The sequence below is a fragment of the Myodes glareolus genome, chromosome 6 (genome assembly GCF_982192425.1).
Source record: "Myodes glareolus chromosome 6, mMyoGla1.1, whole genome shotgun sequence".
NCBI lineage: Eukaryota > Metazoa > Chordata > Mammalia > Rodentia > Cricetidae > Myodes > Myodes glareolus.
Window position 1 is genome coordinate 88124181 of NC_142031.1, and position 23968 is coordinate 88148148.

A 23968-nucleotide genomic window follows, 5' to 3' on the forward strand; every position below is an offset into this window, starting at 1 on the left:
GGAAGAACAATGGAAAACCCTTTAAAACACCCGTTTTCAACCTGTGGATCATGACCCCTTTAGGGAGTCAAACGACCGTTCCACAGGGGTCAACTAAGACCATCAGAAAACACAGATATTTGCATTGTGATTCATGACAATAGATAGATAGCAAAATTACAGTTATGAAGTAGCAACAGAAATAATTTTATGGTTGGGGGTCACTACTATATTAAAAGGTTATATATTAAAGGGTTGTTGCATTAGGAAGGTTAGGAACCACTGTCTTAAAAGTTTCTCAGTGATTCTGTAAAAGTATCTTTGCCTGGTGGTATTTAGAAAATAGAAAAAATTCATACTGATTTTTGTATGTTGTATACATTTTTTGAAAACCTGAGGATGTTCGATATTATAGGGATTCATTGAATAATAACAGCAGGTAAATAGAGATAACAGGACATAAATGATTAATGAAGCTGCAGTTAATTTTAAAACTGTGAATCCAGGAGAAAGTCTTAAAGCAACAGAAAGTACTGAAACCTGGGTCCAGTAAAGATTCTTGGTTTCATACACCATAATTTAAAACATGTTAGTTAACATTAGGTGGCTACAAAAAGAGAGAGTACCTCCATAATATAAACAATGACTTGGCTTCATGGAAAATCCTTACTTTTAAAAGAAATAATATTTTCATAGATGTTATGATTCAGGCGACATAGGCTTATTTTTCATTTGACAGGTATTATAAAGATACATTTGTGTGAGAATCATTTCTTTGAGTGATTGAGGAACAAACTAGAGAATATAACAAAACAGGTCTTGGATGTCCTAGAGCTTCAATTACAGTGTTGCCAATAGACACTGTGTGGTGTCTTGGAGAAGAAGAGCTGTTAGCAGGCTTCAAGGTAGGCAGGCTCAGGAGTTTTGTGTTGCAGTAAACACAGTAGGTAGGGTAAGTTCACTAAGGAAATGGTTTCAGCACACCTTTCAAGGAAATGAAGGAAGCCGCTTGTTTGTTAAATTGACAGAGTAGATTACCAAACTCTCTTTACAAAGAACTGTCATCCTAAAAATCAGAGGTTTGGGTCTAGGTGTTTAACCTTCACTTTACTTAAGAGTCAGATTCTCAAACCATTTAGATCCTGTTGACTCTCATTTTTTTCATCTGCAAATTAAGCAGAAAATATGAACCTCACTGTACCTGCACAGACAAACAGTTTCACATTAAAAGAATTTATATAAGAAAAAATTCAGACTTACAGAATAGTTATAAAAACGGCCCAGAGAGGTCTCGTGAATTTTATCCCCAGTTTCCCCTGTTATTTTTGACATTTACATATTTTCCACAATTAAGTAGTTAATATTGATTATTATTATTACCCTAAGCACAGACTCTACGTAGGTGTCTTTAAGTTCTTACCTCATACACACTTCTGCCCAGAATTTCAGCACATGGCTGCCACACTTCATTAACTTATTTCCTCCATGGTTTCTATTGGTAGTGTCAATTTAGGAGACTTTTCTTTCTTTTCCTGATTCTCCTACTTTTGGAAAGTAGTAATCAGTTATTTTGCAGAAAAGCTCTCAATGGGGAATCATCTGATCTTTTTCTTACGACTGAACTGAAACTGTTTATTAAAGGAAGGCAGATAATAGCTGTATAGTTCATTTTCATCATACTGTAACATTATATCATTCCATCTCATACAGCATCACAAAATTACATACCCACAGAACCTGACTTAAAAACATTTTCATGAGACATAGTGTAGGCTGTTTTCAAAATTTCAGCTCATTTCTTTACCCCTTATATTGAGAGTACAGTCCTGTACCATGATTCCCAGCTATGGTGTGTACACCTGTTTCCCACTTGGATCATCTGACAGGATCATTAATTAGTTTTTTCTAAAGCTTTTGCATTTATGTTAATGTTTCTTGGAGATCAACGAATGTGTGCCACTTGAGTTCACCTCCAAAGTCAGGAAACTACAACCGTTGGATATGTATAATATAAAATTATTTCTTTTTTGCTCCATAGTATCAAAGTGCAGGAATTTCACAAAGCAATGTAATTCTCTTTATGGTGAAAGGAGTGATTTCTGAGCTTATTGCACTAAGGTAACTTTTGTGGGAAGAACACAATTTCTACCTTATACTTCTGTGTGTGTCTCTATAAACATTTGATCATATTTCCCTTACCTATCTTATTGTCAAATGTGTAAAACACTTTCAATGTCTAGCATTTCAATGTATTTGTTGCTTTGGAACTGGACTGTATGACTGTCCAGTATTTTCTGTTGGGAAAGAGAAAATGCTTTTCACTTTGACAAGAACGTATTTCCATTGAAGGGACAGTTAGTTATAAGGCCCTAGGTTGTATTTCAGCAAATGAAAAGCAAAGCAATCAAACAGAAGGGTAGACAGCCTCTGTGACCAGCCACAGCCTTCATTGCTTTCTAATTTTGCTTTCATGACTCCCACAGAGTAAATTATATTGCTTACTGTGAAACAAAGCCCTGTACTTTCACTCACTTGTACTCTGCTTGTCTTTCATAAGATGCCAGACCCAGATAAAGTTCAGGTTTTATAGCCTCCCTGTCAATATCAGTGACAAAGCAATAGCATGGTACATTGCCATTTTTCTTTAAATGGATCTCTTGCCTATGAAAAGTTGTCCTGACAGGCACAGACTGGTGGCTTGGGGTGATTCATGATTTTGATCTGCAAGTGACTTCTGCAGCTGCCCGTCTACTGCAGGGTGCTAGTTTGCCCCCTGAGGAGAGTTCTGGTCTTTGCCTAAAAGAAAAACACATTTGTCTTTGTGTTGTCCTTGTGACTTCTGGTGCTTAGGGTCTGTTCGCCCAGATATTCTCCCCGCTAATCTCTGATTTTGATTTGTTGAGCCAGAAGCCCTGAGGAGACGCAAATTTGACATGAACTGGAAAGTAAAACATATTCTAGAACAAAGGAGACAAAATTCTACTGCTGGAGTGTTAGAGAGTATCTTAGGGTATTTTCTTCTGCTATGTGTGAATGACAGAATAGGAATAATTTATAAAGAAACAAACATTGATCATGCCATGCTCCTGAAAGTAGGAGTGTCGAAGGTTAAAAGGCCACATCTCATTGGAGGTCTGCTTGCTGGTGCGATTCTGCAAGATTTCAAGGAGGAATAGATAACCCCCAATAAGACATTATAAATGTGCTACCTTGTACCTCTCTAGGCCCTTTAACAAAATATTCATCCAGTGATGGGGTGGGTCATCTCCATGAGCATCTAGTCATCGATATTTCTCATTAGTGCCACCCACAAATGCCATTAGTATTGGGCATAAAACTTCAAATGTGTATCAAACAGGACAGATACCTAGACTGTAGATGAAAACATGGCTTCTCTGCCTAAGAGCCTCTCCCTCTCTTCTTTAAACACAGTACAGCAAGCTCTCAGTAAATATGAACACTTTTCTACCTAGAAGCCTCTTAGTGCTCTGCTAACCCATTTATCCTCTCTTCCAAACTCTTCCTCTTCCTCTTCACTATAAGCTTTATATCACATTGTCTATAAAGCTAGTGATTAATACTGAAATAAAATATTTTTCATTGTATTCCTTTTTAAATAGGTCATGAAACACCCTTATTTATAACTTAAGTTTACTGTCTACGTTCTCAGAACTTTCTTCTTAAATCTGACCAGTCTGCTGGGATCCCTGTTCTTTGTTTTTTCGTCATATAGTTACTGTGAACGCCACCATCTTTCTTCACATGACCTTTTGCTTCAGTTAGCCACTCTTGTAACTTTAAGTAATCTGTCTTCATGTAGATTGTGGAATAGTTTCCAGAAAGAAGCAGCTGAAAAAAATTGATCAGCAAAACCCTTTTCAGTCTTTGTTAGTGCCACGATTTTAATAAACTTTGCTCATAGTAACTTTATTTCCTGGACTGGAGCCACTGCTGACCAATAATAATAATTAAGAATTTCTGATGTGTCAATAAGGCAAGATCAATAGATAAATTAATTTTGACTTTCACATTAAAACATTTAATAATAGTGAGAGTCATCCTAAAATGTTTGCAATAGCTACTTAAATATATTGAAAATAATTTTCCATTTTTTGGTATAATTTCAGTTTTTCTTAGTATCTAGAAAGTTAATTCAAGTTGATAGCTTAAATAGGTGGTTTTAAATTGATACAAGTGGCAATATATTTTATCAAGTAACAAGAAGTTTAGTGTTAAGCACCAGAATGACTGCAACTGCCCACATTTATGGGCTATTAAAGTTTTAGCTCAATCTATGTATTAATTTATTTGTTTTTTAATTGATTTATTATGCCATTTATTCTTATGATCACAAAATGGCTATAGGTAAGCTGTATCCACGTCATAAGAAGGTAAATTACAAAGAAGAAAAATATAAACATGTATAGCAGCTGAATAAATTCCTTTCATAAAGAATTTCAGAATTTCCTCCCAAATCCTTCCTTTTCACCTTATCATCTTTTTTTTGTTGTTGTTTTGTTGTCATTTGGCCATCTCTAAATAAGAACCACTGGTATGATTTAGGAATAGCTATCTTAATTTGTCATCTAAACTCATCTCTACTTCCATCTTTCCTAAACTCTACGTTACATGTATTGTAGAGTTGCTGATATTCACAACAGATACAGTGGCTTATATGAAAGCTGAGGAGGTACAACGTGACCAATCAGAATGTGAAATGAGGGAGATGCTACTTTCTACTTAAAAATGTACTCTAATAAATACTTTGATTTTTGCCTGCTCAGTTTGTATTATAGATAGATTTTTTTCCTGTAAATTAGGAGAAAAGTAAAAATCAGAAGCAAATACCCATGATTTTCTTTTCAAATTCTCTTAGAAGCTAGGCTTCAATTACTGTTGCCAGGTTAATCGAGGAAGGCATGTTCATGATACTGTGGCTTTCCTTGAGTTGTTAGCTAGCAGTGCACCATACATAATGGGACAGGATTGGTATTAAGATTAATGAAATGGTTCCTTCATCCAAGAAAACCCAAGCAGAGGTGTTCTTTTCCATGGGTATTCATTGAATTGATTCATTAATGCTAACTAAAAGTATTTAAGCTAATATATATGATATATACCCTGGTTATACCTAAACAATTGCATGCTAGAATTAAAACCCATTAAACATTCTTCATACATATTTGAACTACAATTAGGAATAGCAGTTTTAAAACTAATTACATGTTATTGAGTCTTTCTTGGTACATGAATACACATATATAGACTTGATATGTTCTTTCTGATCTAGATTAGAAGTTGGAAAATTATTTAGGTAAGAAAAAATGAAATATCTGTATTCTTGCTCTTTATTCCTTTAAAAATAGCTAAATTAAATTCCAATTTTGTACATGTGTATTTAAACAACGTAAAAACAAATTACCCTTGCTAGTTCATACTCAGTGGATAGTCTGAATAAGTTTTAATTATTCCCTGTGATGACAAATATATACAACCATATGTGAAAGCTGTAATTTCTGTTGTTTGATTGAACGACATTAGAAACACTGTTTCATTTTGGTGTTCTTTGATTTTACAGAATTTAAAATATTGAAAAGTAACAGAAAAATGTACTATTTAATTTACACATTAAAATTCACTAAGTAATAAGGAAGCCTTTTGAGAAAAATTCAAATGTTGATTATCAGTATTAATGGGCAATTATATTCTGATGGAGTGCTGTCCTAAATATTTATCAAAAGGTTACAGTTTCTTGTCATCTAGAATTTTGCACAATCATTTTCACATTTTATGAATCCATAACATTGATCACAAAGATCCGTGATATTTTCTTATTTTATTGTCAGGAGAAATTTTTCACTCACGGAAGCAAGGATATTCATGAGGGGATCAAAGATTTTATTATGAACATGCTACTGTGAGTTTATTCACATATTAATAATTGATTCTGAAAAAAGCAAATGTTCTAAACTGCAGTACTGCATTTTATTCATTCCAAATTCTCTACAGCACTTACGTGTTTAACATTACAATAAAGCACCAAACTGAGCTGATGAACAAACCAAACCCACCTCTCTGAAGACGGTTTGCTGCTGATTCATGTACAGCTATAATTCATAGTCACAATGACTATTAGTATTTTTTTCTACAAAACAAATAGCCATCTGTCTTACAAAAAATAGATCTCTTCTTTTTAATGTTTTGCTTTTGTTTTAGCTGTGTGTGTGTGTGTGTGTGAGAGAGAGAGAGAGAGAGAGAGAGAGAGAGAGAGAGAGAGAGAGAGGAGAGAGTAAGAGACACTATTGTTAAACATCTTTTCATTATAAAGAGATAGAGATACATGGAAATGGCAACACACACACACACACACACACAGACAGACAGAGGGAGGGAGGGGGACTTTTGAAGGCAATGCAGGCTGACTTCATGTTTAGCTAGTGTTGCATGTACTCTTAATCTTGTGATTTAGGATCACTGTTAAGCAACATAAATGTTACCTGAATATGAATACTGCAATGCTGTAATAGTCAATCTCATAATTAAGGTAGAATGAAGTAGAATGGACTGAGATGTGGTAATACTCCACAGAGTACTGCTGAAGCTAAAACTTACAGATTATCATTTCCATTTAGTATACTCTGATCTTGGTTTGTCAAATAACACTAAAGCTACAGAAAGCTGAGTTAAAGTTAAGGGTGAATTTTTCTATATATAGATAATGTGCTATATATTTATATTATAAATTCATACTGTATTTTTCTATATTTATCATTTATAGATTCATACTATATTCTTATGTATTTATTATATGTTAACCTAAGTATACTACATGTTACAAGGAACAGGGCCCCTTGCTTGTCCAGCTGCCTGGCTAGCTTATCCCCAAAATAACCACACAGAAATTGTATTAATTAAATCACTGCCTGGCCCGTTATCTTTAGCCTCTTATTGGATAACTCACACATCTTGATTTAACCCATTTCTATTAATCTGTGTATCACCATGTGGTAGTGGCTTACCGGGAAAGATTCAGCGTGTCTGACTCTGGCACCTCCATGGCAGCTCTCTCTGACTCTGCTTTCTTCCTCCCAGAATTCAGTTCTATCTTCTCTGCCTACATAAGTTCCCCCCAATGAACTAGACCAAGGAAGTTTCTTTATTCATTAATGAATAAAAGCAACACACAAACAGAATGAATTCCTACACCATTTCTCCTTTTCTGTTTAAACAAAAAGGAAGGCTTTAATTTTAACAGTAAAATTACATATAACAAAACAGTTATCATGCAAGAATTGCAGTTACAATATTTATATCTACTCTATCTTTTATCATAACTAAGGATAACTATAACTAAAACTATAAATTCTTCAACTCCATCAAAGACTCCATAAGGATATAATATTTTCTAAGTAAACAGGAAGTGCATTGTAAGCAACTTCCAAAATTCTAGAATTGAGAGACATCTCGCTGCCTGGACAGTTACCCAAAGTTCTTCCATAATGTTGGCATCCATCTTCAGCCCACAGGCTCATAGTATTCAGCAGACTTTTTCATGAAGCACGAAATTTCAAAGACAGTTCAGTCACTTTTTTCTGTGTCCTTCAGAATGTCTCACAGACTCTTTCATGAAACAGGAACCCCAAAGGACCATCTCACCTTTAGGCAAGTTCAGCAGTCATCTCTCTGTGGGTACTACATGTCCAGTGAAGCAGTCCAAGCAAGAGCAGTTTTTTGCCCAAATGGCTAGCAAACTCCATAAGGAGCCTCTTCAATGCCAATCTTCCTCTTGAAGTAGCTGTTGCTGCCAGGAGCAGATGCATCTTATTGTCTTGAAAAGTTCTAAGTTATTAAAACATTTAAATGCCATATTCTGAAGGTCTCTGAAAGACTTGAAGAATACCTATCTAACTGAAATATATCTCTATACATCTAGAAGATCTTACTAACAAACTTGACTATTAAAGATGGCTCTCTATTAACCTATACTTATTAATTATTTTTAAATGAGCCACACAATCACAATACCTTAATCAAGATCAGAAATACATATACATTTAACAAAAATGACCCTAAATTTGTATCAATAAAGCAAGATCCATACCAATGCAAATTATTCATCTCTATATCAACTACATTTTATAAAATATAATTTATATTATATATTTATATAACTAGATATGGTTCTATTATATTTTTTTAGCTTTATTTAAGACAAGTTTTGGAAAGCTTTTCTCAAGAGAAAATTTTCTCCTTTTAGTTGAAAAGGTCTACAGCTATAAGCAGAAAATTTAAGCTTAAGATTAACCTTTTGCACTATGTAAAGACTTTTTTAACAGATTTCTTCTTTGCATTTTTTGATCATTGTTCTTCCCTTACGACCTTCTTGTTTTCACAATTTTTATTCAGTATATATCATATGTTTGGATGCACATGTACTCGTTATTTTAAAAATGAAAACTGAAGCAAAATGTGAAATACCAAAGTACTTAAGAGTCCAGGAACGAGACAGAGAAGTAAATGACTTGTTCCTCAAAGACACCGCTTCTCAAACTGTGGGTTGTGACCCTTTGGGGATCAGAAAGACCCTTTCATAGGGGTCGCCTAGGACTATCAGGAAACACAAATATTATATTACAATTTATAACAATAAAAAATTACAGTAATGAAGTAGTGATGAAAATAATTTTATGGTTTAGTGTCAGGGAGTGGTTGTTAGAATTAGAGCAGGTGACAACTAGTGTTCAGATGTCAACCCACCAGAAGAGTTGTTATCTGATGGAGATTAATCCTTCCCAGGCAAGGACTACAGGGCCATTGACTCTGGAAACCATTGATCACTTTTGATAAAGCAGTTTGGTGTTTCCCCAATTACTGTATTGTAGTGTGTAATTTCATGTGATTGTTTTCCTTGTCATGAATGATGAAGCAATGTGACCTAAGAACACACCTCCCCATGCTGCTTCTCTTTTTAGACAACTTTCATTTAGAAATTCATTAGTACTTGTAAAGCTACTGTTTAACTAAATCGATGTAGAACTGCCAGAGGTCTGAATTCAAGATGAAGAGGTACATTATGAGGCATTTCTTTACTGTTCTACTATACATCTGTGAACACAAGGAAAATAATTGGAAAAATGCTAATGTGTCTTTAAAGTCTCATGTCTTCCACTTTCAGAAAATGCTACACAGATAGCAAGCTTTTCAGAGATATGTAAATCCAAGATTAAATTAATTTCTTCTCTGACAAGCATTGCTTTTGACACCAGTACTAAACTGTACAGACATGTCTTCTGTTCAGGAGAAATACCACAGTACTCTGAGATATATAAACAGAGAGAAATTCAATGGGGAAAACTTTAATCATATTGCCTATTGCACCAACTATCTTTAGGCATCTCTTGGGATAGGAGAGATATGCCAAGAAAATAATTCAGAGTGATAGTCACCAAACAACACCAGCAAGCCTGAAGTAATAGCATACTTGCATACATTTCCATTGCTATACGGAGCAGAAAAGGTTCCATTAGTACATAATAGTTGAAAGGATGAGAGCTATCTGTATACATTAGGAAAGTCTTTTGACAAAGATGATTACTAAGCTACTGAAATATGCTGCAATTTCTGTTTATTTCCACAAAGATGTATATAACCACACACAATGTTTTACATCAAATCTGTTAGACCTTTCAAATTAATCTTAGAGACAGCAGTTTAAAATGTGAAAGATGGTCCTTGTTATAGCAGACTTATAATGTAATGCTCAATTTAAGAATATTTAGAAGGTGGACAGTGGTGGCACATGCCCTTAATTCCAGCACTCAGGAGGCAGAGGCAGGAGGATCCCTGTAAGTTCAAGACCAGCCTGACCTACAGAGCTAGATCTAGGACAGCTAGGTCTTTCACACAGAGAAACCCAGTCTAAAAAATGAGTATTTAGAAATGTTTAGAAATATAAATCTACAGCTTAATGGAGAAGACAACCTATCTTGGGAACATATAGACTCATATTTAAGATTGCCTGTATTTACTGACTACATAACTCATGTTTAGTCACAGTACTTCAGAGTCTTTTAGAATTCGTGAGGTATATATGATGATTGAGTTAATCACATAAAGCATTTGATGCAAATATCTATGATATCATTTACAATTAAGCTGGTGTTGCATATAGATGGTACCAGATATCATCATATATGGCATTTGGACATAATCTTTTAATTCTTGTATATGAATTACTTCATGGGAGTAAATTAGGTATACACATTTTTATCATAAACTATTATTTATGAAGATAGAATTTTGAGATATTACTAACAACATAATTGTCTGAATGAAGAAATAGGTCTTATAATGTGGCTTTTGGGTCTGTTTGGTTAGTTATATGGGATAAATGTATGAAGGATTTCTTTACTGTGTTTTCACAAACAGAAAAATAACACAGAGACTGCCATAATCTTTCACATGCACAGCATTTAAATTATGGACCCTTTTGGAAACAATCACAAGAAATACCAGGTGTTAATGGGCTGAATCACCAGTTTGGCAGAAAGGAACATGATGAGGTTGTGACAGAGCTAAACCTTCACTAGAGTCCAGAACACCTGACCCTTCTGTTGAATCAATGGGAAGAATGTCAACACTTATGCATTTCTTGCAGTTGAGTCTGTTCACATTTTCATCTAGGATATCTGCTTCTTTTATTTCTGGATTCTTACAATTTTATAAATAATTGTTAAACCTTGCTATTATTTTTTTTGTCTTTGGTATAGTTTCTCCACATGGATGGGGTGTAAAAAAGTTCATTACTCACTTATGGTAAGCCTTAATATCTAACATAGATTAACAGTTTATTCCACAGCATGCTGAAGTAATTATGTTAGTACTGATATTACCAAAACAGTCTGTGATATACTTTTGGATGGAATTAATAGCCACTCAGCTGGAATATTAGACTGCCAGCTCAAATACACAAGCTGACAGTCAGTATTTATTTTTGTTGAATATTTGGAAAATTGCAAAGGAATAGTGTCTGAAATGTCCTCTGGCATGGAGAGAGCGACATGAGCATTGGGGAAGGTAACGTTGTGGTGTAACTTAGGGATTATGCCGGAGAGCCTCTTGTGAACTGTGTAGAGCAGCATAGGTGGTTGCTTCATCTGTGACCTTTGAAATCCTCTCAGTGATGATGTGGGAGTGTTTTTTTTCAGAACTTAGTTGAAACAAAATGTGCTTCTTCTCATGAGTAAACTATGAAATGGGTATTTTAAATGTTTTTAAAATTATTATTTCTGAATCTAGCTTCCAGTTAAACTGGAAGACAGAATTGTTCATCGCATTGTCCTAGCACATATCGTGGGAAAGAGTTTCTAACTTGCTCTAAGCCAACTGAATAACGTTTGGGGAATACAATTTTTTATGAGCCTTCTGAGTAAAATGATGGATTAAAAGCTGCCTCTGTGGATACAACGAAGGAGACAAGTTGGGAGACTCTTCCAGAGAAAGGAAAAACATTGAAAATGTACGAAGTGTGGCAAAAATCAGCCGGTGACTGCACAAAGAAATCAGGCAGGCCAATCACAACCCCAGAAGCATACTTCTCTAATGTGTGTGGGAAGGTGGAGAGGAGTAGGTAATTCCAGGTGGCCCTGATCAAATGAGATGGTCAGTCCTACTCGCAGGACAAGCCCCCAGCTCTCACAGACCTCAGTACTGTTTGAGCATCATTCGGAGCCAATGCCTCCTCCAGTGGAATGGCCAACGGTGGGAAGGCTTTCCATGTTGTCGCTCTTCTCTGCTAAGAGACAATAGGCACCATCGTGAGATAAACTGTTATTGAAAACTGAACTACTTGTAGCATGTGGTGGATAATGGCTGAAATTCTAGGACTTCGGATGTATGTGCAGGAGGATCAAGACTTCAATGACCTCTGTCCCATACTGAAGCTAGCCTGGGACCATGAGATCTTGACTCAAGGACATAAAAAGGTATCGATCTAACCAACAGAGGGCCAGGGTGAGACCCAGAAGCAAAAGAAACAGTTATGTAGTCAATGAAGGTTGAATTCAAAATGAGAAAGAAAATTATAGCATGAATAGCGATCTCTGCTTGGGCAGGTAAGAGTACACAGAAAGATAGCATCATGTTTAGTGGCCTCATCAAATGAGAATACCTCTAAAATTTGATAACCTTGGCCTGAAGTCAGTGGTAGACCAACCTCTTATGCCACTTTGCTACAATGTAGGTTTGATAACTATAAACCTATAGCATAGACTGTTTCACATCTGTGGTCACATCTATCCAACAGAGTGATTTATACTTCATTTTAAAGGAGAGAGAGAGAGAATCTTCTCCTGTCAATATTGTGGTTGTTTATTTAATTCTAAATTAACTTGGGAGGCACCCTGCAGCTAGAATACTAGCTTCCTTGGTAGTAGAAACTGGGATATGATAGGAGGGTAGGAGAAAATGGTAGGACAAACCCCATTTTTCTCATATGAGAGCCTGTGTTAATATATATGTAGATCCATGTGGGGATATAAGGCATGGACTAGAAGGGAGACTTATGAGAGGGGAACAAGTCTTAAAGTGTGTGGCAAGAAAATGGGGGGTAATAGATTTCATGTGGCATGCAGGAAGAATAGAGGTTACTAGGAAAAGGGGTCCAGCTGGAGGTTGGAGTGGTGCATGGGCTGGTGGGGAAAGGATTAAACAAACACAAAAATGCAAACCTATCACTTTGTATGCTAATTTGTAACAAATTAATTTGAAAATTAATTTTCAAATGTTGAAACCTGTAAACTTCTCCATATCTGCTTTACTTGGAATTTTCATTTTCTTTTAAAACTAAGTCAATATCAAAAGAGAAATCTCAAGTTAGAAATAAAATACTTGTCATCAAATCAACACAAATTGATTGAAATAATATGAAATAGTATGAAATCTTGAAGATGGCAATGATTCACTCTTCAATATGATTTGATGTGAATAATCCTCCAAGGGGCAGATAAACAGGAAGCTGAACCAGTAAGGGAGAGTAGATGGAGTTGAACCTAAGCTTTGTTCAGGAGTGCACAGTACATCTGTCAGAAGCTTCAAATCCAGAAAGGTAGATGGGACTCCTGAAAATGACATATGTTAATTTCTGGGTTTCTTGTTAATTTGTTCTACTTATTTTCACATTTTATTTGGATCATTATAAACACTTCCTTATACTAGACAATCATACAATCATTGTATTTATCAAACCATTTTATGGTAATATGACAATATAAAGCAACGTTTTCTTTTCCCCTTCTTTTTCATTGTTGTTGTTTGGCAACTTTTTCTTTGTTCTTCCAGCCAGCTCCCAAATAATGACACAGAGACTTATTACAAATTATGAATGCTTGGCCTTAACTTAGCCTTGTTCCTAACTAACTCTTATAGCTTAAGTTATTCCATATTTTTTAATTTCTGTTCTGCCCTGTGGCTCATTACTTCTCTCCCATACCACTCCTCCTCCTGCTTCTTCATGTCACACTGTTGTAATTCACATTTTCCCCTGAGTTCTCTCTCTGCCCAGAAGTCCTGCCTATACATTTCTAACCTAGTTATTGGCCATTGAGCTTTTTAAAAAGTCAATCAGAAGGTACCTAAGGCTGAGATACATTTTCACATTGTGAATTAATATCCCACAACATTTGACCCTTTTTCATTGTCATGGTTTTGAAACAGGATCTTAAATATATTAGTATGGACTCAAACTCCTGTGCAGCCAAGAATGGTTGTAGGAGGATACTGCTCATTCTTTCCCAACTGCACAAGACCAGAATCATCACATAGAGACTATACTAATGACAACACTGTTTGACCAACGACACAGGCATATTTCTAGCTAGCTTTTACATATTGAATTAGCCCATTTTTCTTAATCTGTGTATTGGCATAAGGCTGTGGCTTACTGGTAAGGGTCCAGTGTCTGTCTCCTTTGGCAGCTATATAGTGTCTCTTTGACTCTGCCTACTTTTTCTCTATATCTCTATTCAAATTTCCCACCTGGTTTTCCTTTGGTAAGTCATTGGCCCAAATAGCTTTATACATCAACAAATAAAAACAACTCATATAGAGAAGGACCTCCCATATCATCTCCCTTTTTGTCTAAATAAAAAAAAGAAGGATTTAACTTTAGCATAGTAAAATTACATATACAAAACAGTTATAAAGCAAGAATTACAGTTACAATATTTAGTCATTTACATTTAGCAAATTAAGGAAAATAATCTATCTTTGTGAATCTAAAGTTTTATATCTAATTTAACCTTTATTATAACTAAGGAAAACTATAAATATTATTCAACTACTCTTCAACTCCACTGACGATCCCAGAAGAATATAATATTACCTAAATAAACAGGAAGTGCATTGTAAGCAACTTCCAAAACTTTAGAATTGACAGAGACATCTTACTGACTGGACAGTCACCCAATGTACTTTTGTAACCTTACAGCGTACATCTTTAGCCTACAGGCCTATAGTATATGGTAGAATTTTCCATGAAGCAGAAAATTTGAAAGGCTGTTTCACCTATCTTGGCAGCTTTTCAGTCACTTTCTATGTATCCTGCAGAACATCTGGCAATTTCATATGTGAAGTAGGAACCCTGAAGGATCATACCATCTTCTGGAATGCTCAACAGTCACTTTTCTGTAGGCCCTGCATGTCTAGTTCATAGAGCATACCATAAAACAGTCCAGGCAAGAGTAGTTTCTTGCCTAAATGGCTAGCCTTGTCACATGGAAGGTAAATTCAATAACAAGCTTCTTCAATGCCTGTCCACCTCTCTGATAATTGGTGCTGCCAGAAGCAGACATCTCTCACTATCAATAAAAGTCTAAGTTCTTAAAACATTTTAAATGCCATACTCTGTAGGTCTTTGGAGTATTGAAGATTATCTATCTCACTGAAATACATCTCTAAACATCTAGAAAACCTAACTAACATAACTACAGTTTGACTGTTATAGATGAATATCTAATAATCTGTATTTTTAACTATACATTACATTTTAAATGAGCTGCACAAACACAGTACCTTAAAAAGAGCAGAAATACATATACACAGTATAACAAAATCAACGTTAAATATGTATCAATAGGCCAAGATTCACACCAATGGAAAGTATTCCTTTCTATGTCATATCTCCCCCCACTTTTCTTTTTTTTTTTTTAGAAAAAGATTGACTGTGACCACTTAACCACTTATAATCAATCACCTTTGAATGACAATAGACATTATAAATAATCATTTTGGGAATTTGGCCATGCTTTTTTCAAACTGCTTCCTAATTTTTGTTGGATGATTCATTTTTAGGGTTCACATAGAACTTTTAGGAGGGGGGATCTTATTGCACTAAACCACATTATCCTGGAAGGAATTCACAGTGAACATCTTTTCCAAAGCAACGTAGCCTTAGACCAAAATTTTGAAGTCAAGATACCTTGAACCCCATGGCTAGTACAATACCTTCTTTCTTTCTTCAGGAGGACTCTCAGAGCTCCGTCCAGTGCTCGAATGTGGATCTCAGCATCTGTTTCCATCAATTACTGGAAAAAGCTCTCTGATGAAAATTAGTGTAACTACCACCTCTTCATATCGTTAGGAGTCTTAGCTGTGGTCTACTTCTTTAAATTAAAAAAAAGAATTCATAAACTTGGAGATCAGAGAGACTGAACCCACAAAGTCTGGAACCTGGAGAGATAGGACAGAAATTAAGAGCTCTGGCTGCTCTTCCAGAGGTGCTGAGTTCAATTCCTGGTACATGCATGGCAACTTGCAACTGTCTATACCTGTAGTCTCATGGAATCCACTGCTCTTTTCTGTTATGTAGACACATTCATGCAAGAATATATATATATGTATCCAGGTAGGCAAATCTCTGAGTTCAAGGCAAGTTCCAGGACAATCAGAGCTGTACAGAGAAACCCTGTTTCAAGGGAAAAAGCAACACTAATGAGCATGATAAAGTGGAAGGGAAACATCTCAGAAGGATCCAGACTTAAACAAAAGCTTATGGGCAACTAGGTAGTGCTGGGAACTGGAGAATTTGTCTTTTCCCATGAAAAAGCATGCCACCCAAACTGGTTATCCAATACTAAGTGGTCATATTTGAGATCGTAAACATACATGTAACATTATAAGTACTGGGACAGATATGTATCAACAATTAAAGTAAAAGAAGCAATGTATTTGAGAAAGTGAAGGAGTTCATAGGGAAGTTAGAGGGAGGGAAGGATTGGGGGTAATATAATAATTTCAAAAAATCAAAAGATAATGAAAACAATTTAAAAATTGGATTCTTCTATACAACCAGGGTCATCTACCTGTCAGTCTGTCTTCAATGATAGTATGCACTATAAATAAAAGCTGTAAATAGCAACTGTTGGCTTCTCTCAGCTTAGTCTCTCACTAAGCAATATTTTAAGTCACACATCAGAGTAGACCCCAGATTCTGAGCCTTCTTCAGCGACTACATACAGCAAGTGGCTTCGTCAGAAATACTAAGTTCCCCTTCCCCTATTTTTGCCCACTTAATGGCCCATTCTAACAGCTCTGTTTTCATTGCAGAATATTAGCGGAAGTTTTTGTTATTGCCACACTGAGGAATAGCCTCTTTGCTAAATTTGGCCTCACTGACCTACCCAAAGATGTATCCTTGATGAACATTCCCTGGTGATCCCTGCAGACAACTGCCACATGAGAGTTAGCTTCCAGGAGGCCATATTTAAGGTGCTGTATTATATCCCAGCTTCATGCTTTAAATGTGCTTTATTTTTCATTGAAGCCACAGTACCTCTTATTAAAACAAGAAAATTGGAAGCAGTATTTGAGACTGAACACTTTGGTTTATAAAGCCATAACAGGACAGATATTGTTGTATATTATGGGATATTATTTTCTTTATAAAAACCAACAGATTATAGGTTGTACATGGTGATTTGGTATTATTTTTTGTGATACAGATTTATTATCCTCAGGGCATTGCCAAAACTCATATCTCCAGGAACAAAAGATTAAGGAAGAAAATAAGATTTTTTTTCTTGATAATTTTATTTTCTTGATAATTGGTGTCTTGAATTCTTTGCTTATTCTAGATATCTATCGATTGAATGTGCAGTTTTCCTAGCCACCTGTGAGTTTCCTCTTCACCGAGTTAACTGTTTCCTTTTCTGTAACCCATACTAGTCAAAGTTCAGAAACCAAGTGACCCTGGCATTTTCAGTCCTAAATATATTAAATTCCCTCCTGCCTGTCTCAGGGGAGATGGTATGGGGAGTTTGTAAGAGTCAGAGGGTAGGAAGGAGTGGTGCAAATAGCGTTTTCTGGAAATGTGAGACTTGTGGTAACTGTGGACTCATAGCCATTGTGTCAGCCTGCACAAGATCAAGACATTTCACATCCCAGAGTGGACACAGGAGATGTCAAAGCTAACTGAGGAGCTATCAACAATTGATGGCTGCAGAGGGAGGGAGTGAAATACATAAAGAGAACAATGTGTTGGGGTGAAGATAGCAGAGTTGGGGTTGGGAAGGAGTAGGAAATGTGGAGTGAAGTGTGGATTTACTCAAAATACATTGTATGTATGTATGACATTCTCAAAAAGAAAATACATTTGAAAAAAAATGTGTAGTTTAAAATGAAAGAGATAAAAGAAAGAAAATGGGGAGAGGATACAAGTCTTCTCAAACACTTTGGCTAAACTTTGTATATCACACTTAATTAATTCTGGTTGGGAACCATAATGTCAACCTAATCCCAGGAAGAAAATGAAATTGATTATTATTAATCAATATTAATTATTAATAGTCTATTATTTTGCTTGATAAAAATGAAATAACTTTAAAATCCCAAATGCCTTTAGAATACATTCCTAAACAGGAGAATGTAAATGAATGTCCTCCTAAGAGGGGTCAATTAAATGCATATTTACACACTACTGTTCCAACATACTGAAATGAATGTGTACTTTATATAGAAGCTCACAGAGGTACCAGTGTTTTGTAGTTGTGAAGTATGTAATCTTGAAAATGTTGGAAAAGGCTCTAAATGTCATCTTCCTAATGTAAGACAAACTTCTATCTTAACCTCCTGTTACTGGCTCCTCCCTTCCACACCTGAGAATTAGGAGTTTTCTGAATCTTCTAAGGAACTATGCTTGAAGTTTAGCAAAACTTTGACATGGTTCTGGAGACTGACAGATGACACTTCAATTGTAATAAGTAGATAATTATTTAGTAAGATATTGGAAATGAAGTAGCATTAAGGAGATTGTTTTCTTAAAACTGTGCTGCAAAATAAGCAAACACTGTGGTACTACTATAGTTACTGACAGATAAAGTAACCTCTAGAATTGAGAGGAATATATAAAAGGTACTTGAGAAAGTTTTTTAAAGAGTGAACAGATTAATTGATGAATAATGAAAGCTCAATACACTGGGAAGATTATAAATTTTATGTGTTATTCCATAGGAACTATGATATTTTAAATAAGGAATATAAGAATTATTTAGTAAGTATTGATATGGTAAGTAAGATACTATATTATTTTCCTGGATAAATACAGTGTTTGTGGTATTAGAAACAATCAGCTTCAATTCACCTTAATTAATATTTTGTGTTTACTAAATGAACAAACATCACAGGCTATTAAAGAGCTAGAAAGATTATTTTGTTCATCTTTGCCACTTCACAATAGAAGGAGATAGATTTTAGTAACATTAGTTTCTGTCAAAATGCTGAAAAAAAATTAAATAAAGATACTGGTGGTCAATAATTGAACTGAAAGCTGTAACTTGAGGATCCATCTAGATACTTGCTCTCTCTCTATTATACACTTTCTAGGAGATCTAATTTCATGTAACATTTTCTATTAGGCTCAGATTAAAATCTTACACATTCATATATACATAGAGGCATAATATGAGAATTAAATCAAAAGCTAATTAAACTTACATCCTGAAAACAGCTATTTTCTATGTTCAAAAGAAAATCCCCAATAACCAAATTCCACAACATTAGAATGAGAAAGTTCTGGGCTTAAAAATATTCATCATTTTCAAGATGTCAAACTAAAATCTCATTTGGTATAACTTAAACCTTTCCCCAATATTCCTCTTAGGTCATCATGAGAACATCCCACGGAGATGATTTTTATAGAATTATTTTCATGGATTTTCTGGTGGCAAAAGTGTACATTTTTTGTGGAACATTAAATTATTTTGACTCTTCATTCTTTTCGTCCATAGTATCATGTATAATATATGCCAGTCGAAAGAAGAAACTACACTCAGGAATTATATTGCTATCACAAAATTGTAAGTATTTTTTGAATAAATGACATAGATCTGAAGTATTTCTTCCTGATATAGACAAGGTACCATGGGTTTGGTGTCCTGTTCTCCATCCCACTGGTGAACTTGCATATCAGATGGGGTCAGTTCTGATTGCTGATTCACCTGTCTCCTAAGAAATTCTATCTGGTTTGCAGTTATTGGAAATTGATCTTCTTCTATATATTAGTGACTCACCATAGAAGATTAGCGTTCATCCGGCAGGCATTTCACAGTCTTTGGTGGTCACAACAGACTAGATTGGACCTGGGCTCCAACTGAGCAGCTGTCTCTAGGTCCTATGTTTCACTTTCCCACTGGATGTTCTAGTCAATCCCCCCTCTCCCCCCGCCCAACCAATAAATTGTGTAACAATCCACTTGGTCTCCCATGACCCACTTGTCTACATAGCTAGATAAAAGGACAGAGAACATGGATAGTCAACCAAAGGGTGGGTTAATGACAGCCTCCTGGAACAAGAAGCTTAAACAATAAAGGCTACAAAAAAACCATACACTTAGACAGTCATTCCGTTCACTTTTCAATCATACATCCAACATCTTTTATATGCCAAATGCTATGCTAGGGTTGGAAACAGAATGTATTTCTGGATTACAAGGAGCAAGCTTTACAGTTAAAGAATTTGGTTTCCACTAGACAGCAAAAGATAGTATTTACGTAGCAATTATAACAATAATAGGTTTTGTAATATTAAAAGCAGGTGATAGACAATGACTCATAACAGAGTCACCTTTGTCAACTTTTAATGAAGAGCAGCATGGGGCTTAACTCACTTTCTGTTGCTGTAATAGACACCATGACCATAAACAACTTGGAGAAGAAAGGATTTATTCACCTTACACTTTAAAGTTTTTCATCAAGGGAAGCCAAGACAGGAATGCAGAGGGAAGAACTGAAACTGGGGCTACTTCAGCAGGCTACTCCTGTCTTACTCTTTCTGACTTATTATACAGCCCAAACATACCTCCCCATAGATGGCATTGCCTCCAGTGGGCTGGGTCTGCTGACATCAATTACTAATTAAAAAAGAATGCCTCGCAGACCTGCCCACAAGCCAAAATAATGGAGACAGTTTTTCTGTTGCGACTCCCTCTTTCCATCTGTATGGAGTTGATCTATGGTTAAGTTTGTCTGTCACTAGTCCACCCCTTGTCAATTTGACATGTACACACATAATTGCTAAATCATACTGTTTCTTTGTTTTGTCCCCCAAATCTCAGGCTATTACTGTCACAGTATGAATCACAGCTCAACTTTTTAAAATTTATCTTTTTCCTTTTTTTTATTAATTTATAAAAATTTCCGCTTTCACCCCTCCTCCCACTACCCTCCCTCTCCCCCCACTCTCCCTACTCCCTCTCCTCCTCCCTCTCCAGTTCTAAGAGCAGTCAGGGTTTCCTGCCCTGTGGGAAATTCAAGCTCCTCCCCCCTCCCTCCAGGTCCAGGAAGCTGAGCATCCAAACAGACTGGATCCCAAAAAGCCAGTACATGCAGAGGAAACAAGTCCCAGTGCCATTGCCAATGGCTTCTTAGTCAGCCCCCGTTATCATCTTTTAAGAATCCAAAGTCTCTCAGCTGTGGGCACCTCAAAAATTCAAAAGAAGTTATAAACTTTGTTACACAAGAGTATAAAAATAACCTTCAAACAAAACTGAAGTTGAGCTTTGTAGCTCTAAAATCTTGTAGTTTGATGCCTGACATCTGGAAATTAAAGGACTTGGACAGCCCTAAAACCCATAAAAAATAAGGCTTGTCTATGGGGCTCAGGGCAGCTCCACACCATACCTTGGTTTTAACCCTGCAGTCTGGGCGACTACAGAGGATGCACCCTCACCATTGCCTCTCCTGGTTTCTCTTTAGTGGGATTCAAACTGAGTCACACGGTGACAAGGCTCTGCTGCTCTCCCTGACACCACCATGCACACAAGGGAAATTCTCACCTTCTAGCCAATTTTACTTACACTTTAGATGCATCCCTGAATATGTCTGGAAAATAGCTTCTGTGTGTTGACTCCAAGAAGAACTTTGAAGAAGATTTTACCTCAGGGATTCTGTTTTTTGTTTTTGTTTTTTTTTGAGGTCCAACCTTGTCATTTTATTTTTATTTTTTTAAGTAAATTTTATTAAATTATAAAAGTTTCCATTTCCGCCCCCCCTCCCAACACCCTCCCACTCCTCCCACTCCCCCTCCTCCTCCCTCTTCGTCCCCCAGGGCAGTTAGGATTTCCTGCCCTGTGGGAAGTTCCAGTTCCTTCCCCCTCCCTCCAGGTCCAGGAAGGTGAGTGTCCAAACAGACTGGATCCCCAAAATCCAGTATATGTAGAGGAAACAGGTCCCAGTGTCATAGTCAATGGCTTTTCAGAAAGACTTCGGGCCAGCCACAGTCATAGAATCCGGCCAAATTCCGAGAATCTGGTTAGATCACGTCCTCGTTCAGTCCCAATCCAACTGGCCTTGGTAAACTCTCATCAGATCCGTTCCCTTGTATCAGTGGGTGATAGCATCCCTCGCAGTACTGATTTCGTTTTTCATGTTCTTCCTCCTTCTGCTCCTCATTTGGACCTCGGGGGGCTCAGTCCGGTCCTCCAATGTGGGTCTCCGACTGTATCGCCGTCCTTCGCCAGATGAAGGATCTGGGACTCTTGTTTTTTTTTTAAAAAATCTTTTTATCATAGATCATTCTTTAGTTTTAGCTGAACAGAAATCAGAGAGTTTTGATTTTTCTGAGTGATTCTCAAGCTTCCCTCTGAGATTTTATTACGTGGTCCTCCATTACGGGTGCTACTCTCAGAACTGTCACCCAAGGTCCCACCAGAGGATGATAAAGACAGAGCACTTCCAGCCCAAAGTCCCAAGTGCCTCTACAATCTTCACCTCCCTACACGTAAAATATCATAGTCACATCCATCATATCAAGATCCAACCATCTGAATCCTTCTTTAGTAATTAAGAAAATACCTCATAGACACACCCACAGGACAATCTGATGAGGCAATTTCTCAGTCAAGATTCCCTCTCCAGGTATCTGACTTTACCAACCACAATTACCCATTACAAGAAGAAATTTCTGAACTGTTTTAGACCCAGGAAGACAGAAAACATGGTGGAAGTTTAAGAAGAATTTCAATAAAAGATTAATTCATGTGAAGGTCCAAAAACATGAGATGCCAGAAATACGTGATGAGTTACATATGTGAGTTCAGCAAAGTTAGACTGGAGAAAGGAGAATGAGAAATTGGAAGAGAAAAGAGAGGACAGCCCACAATGGGCCTTAGATCATCTGTAATTGAGATGAGATGTCCACCCCTTCTCAGAGTTGAGTCACCACAGATTAGGCTAGCAATAAATGTCGTCATTTTCTTTGTTATGTATTTTCTATAAAACAATAATATAGTATACCAGAAGGTATATATTCATATTGAATCAGAGATTAAGTTAGAGACATAAAATTAGGTGCATATTTTGATAGTCTGGAGAGCTAGAGACACCTCTGTTGTACGTTAATGTAACCAAATTTGACAAATAGACTCCCACAGTAACCTGCAGCCTCATAACTCACACAGGTGAAACTCTCTGACATTTACAGATGTTTTCATTTATTTTTCTGGAACTAGCCTATACTTTTGTTCTTAGCTGCTAATAGAAATGCTTGTTGATTCTAATGGCCTTTCCTATTAGGCTGGCCTGATAGGTATATTTATCACAGTCATGTAGGAAAGGAGACTGACCACCTTTAAAAGACCTTTGAAAATGAACAAGGAACAGGTTGAGTTTGAAATACCATTTCTGTCAAGATTCCATGCCATACCCTTGGAAGAATATTTATTTTATTTATGTGTGTGTATGCATGTTATACATACATATGAACCTATGTGTATAGATGATTATTTTGTCCACAGAGGCAGTTGGATCCCTTGAAGTCAGAGTTATAGGAATCTATGGCGTCGAGATATACATGCTGGGATCTGAGCTCAGGACTTAATGACTGACTAGAAAAATTATCTTAACCAATGAGCAATTTCTTCCGCCAACCACATTTTTCTTAGGTCTGTCTCCATATGTTTTAGTTAAGGTTTCTATTGTGATAAAACACCATGACTAAAAGCAACTTAGGAAGCAAACTGTTTATTTCACTTTATGCTTCCCATCACTGAGGAACGTCAAAGCAAGAACTAATGTGGAAGCCATGGAGAAGTGAGCTTGCTGTTTTTATCTTTATTGGTTGCTCAGTCTGCTATCTTATAGAATTCAGTGCCATCTGCCCAAGACTGATACTACCTGCAGTGGGCTAATCCTCCTACATTAATCATGTATCAAGAGAATGTAGTCTGATGAGGACTTTGTTTTTCAATTGGGAATTCAGCATTCCAAATAAATCTAGATTGAATAAAGTTGACAGATAACTAACCGTGATACACTTACTCTCAATTCTTTAGACCTTCATAATGTAGAGGGCTCAATTAGTAAGTAAAACTATAGCAAGCATGGTAGATTTTGCATGCTAAGCTATGGTATATCTGTTGACATCATAGTAGAAGCAAATGTTTAATGGAAAGAATCACCCCCTTTCCTTGCCAAATAAACCAAGAAAAGATACTGTTGCT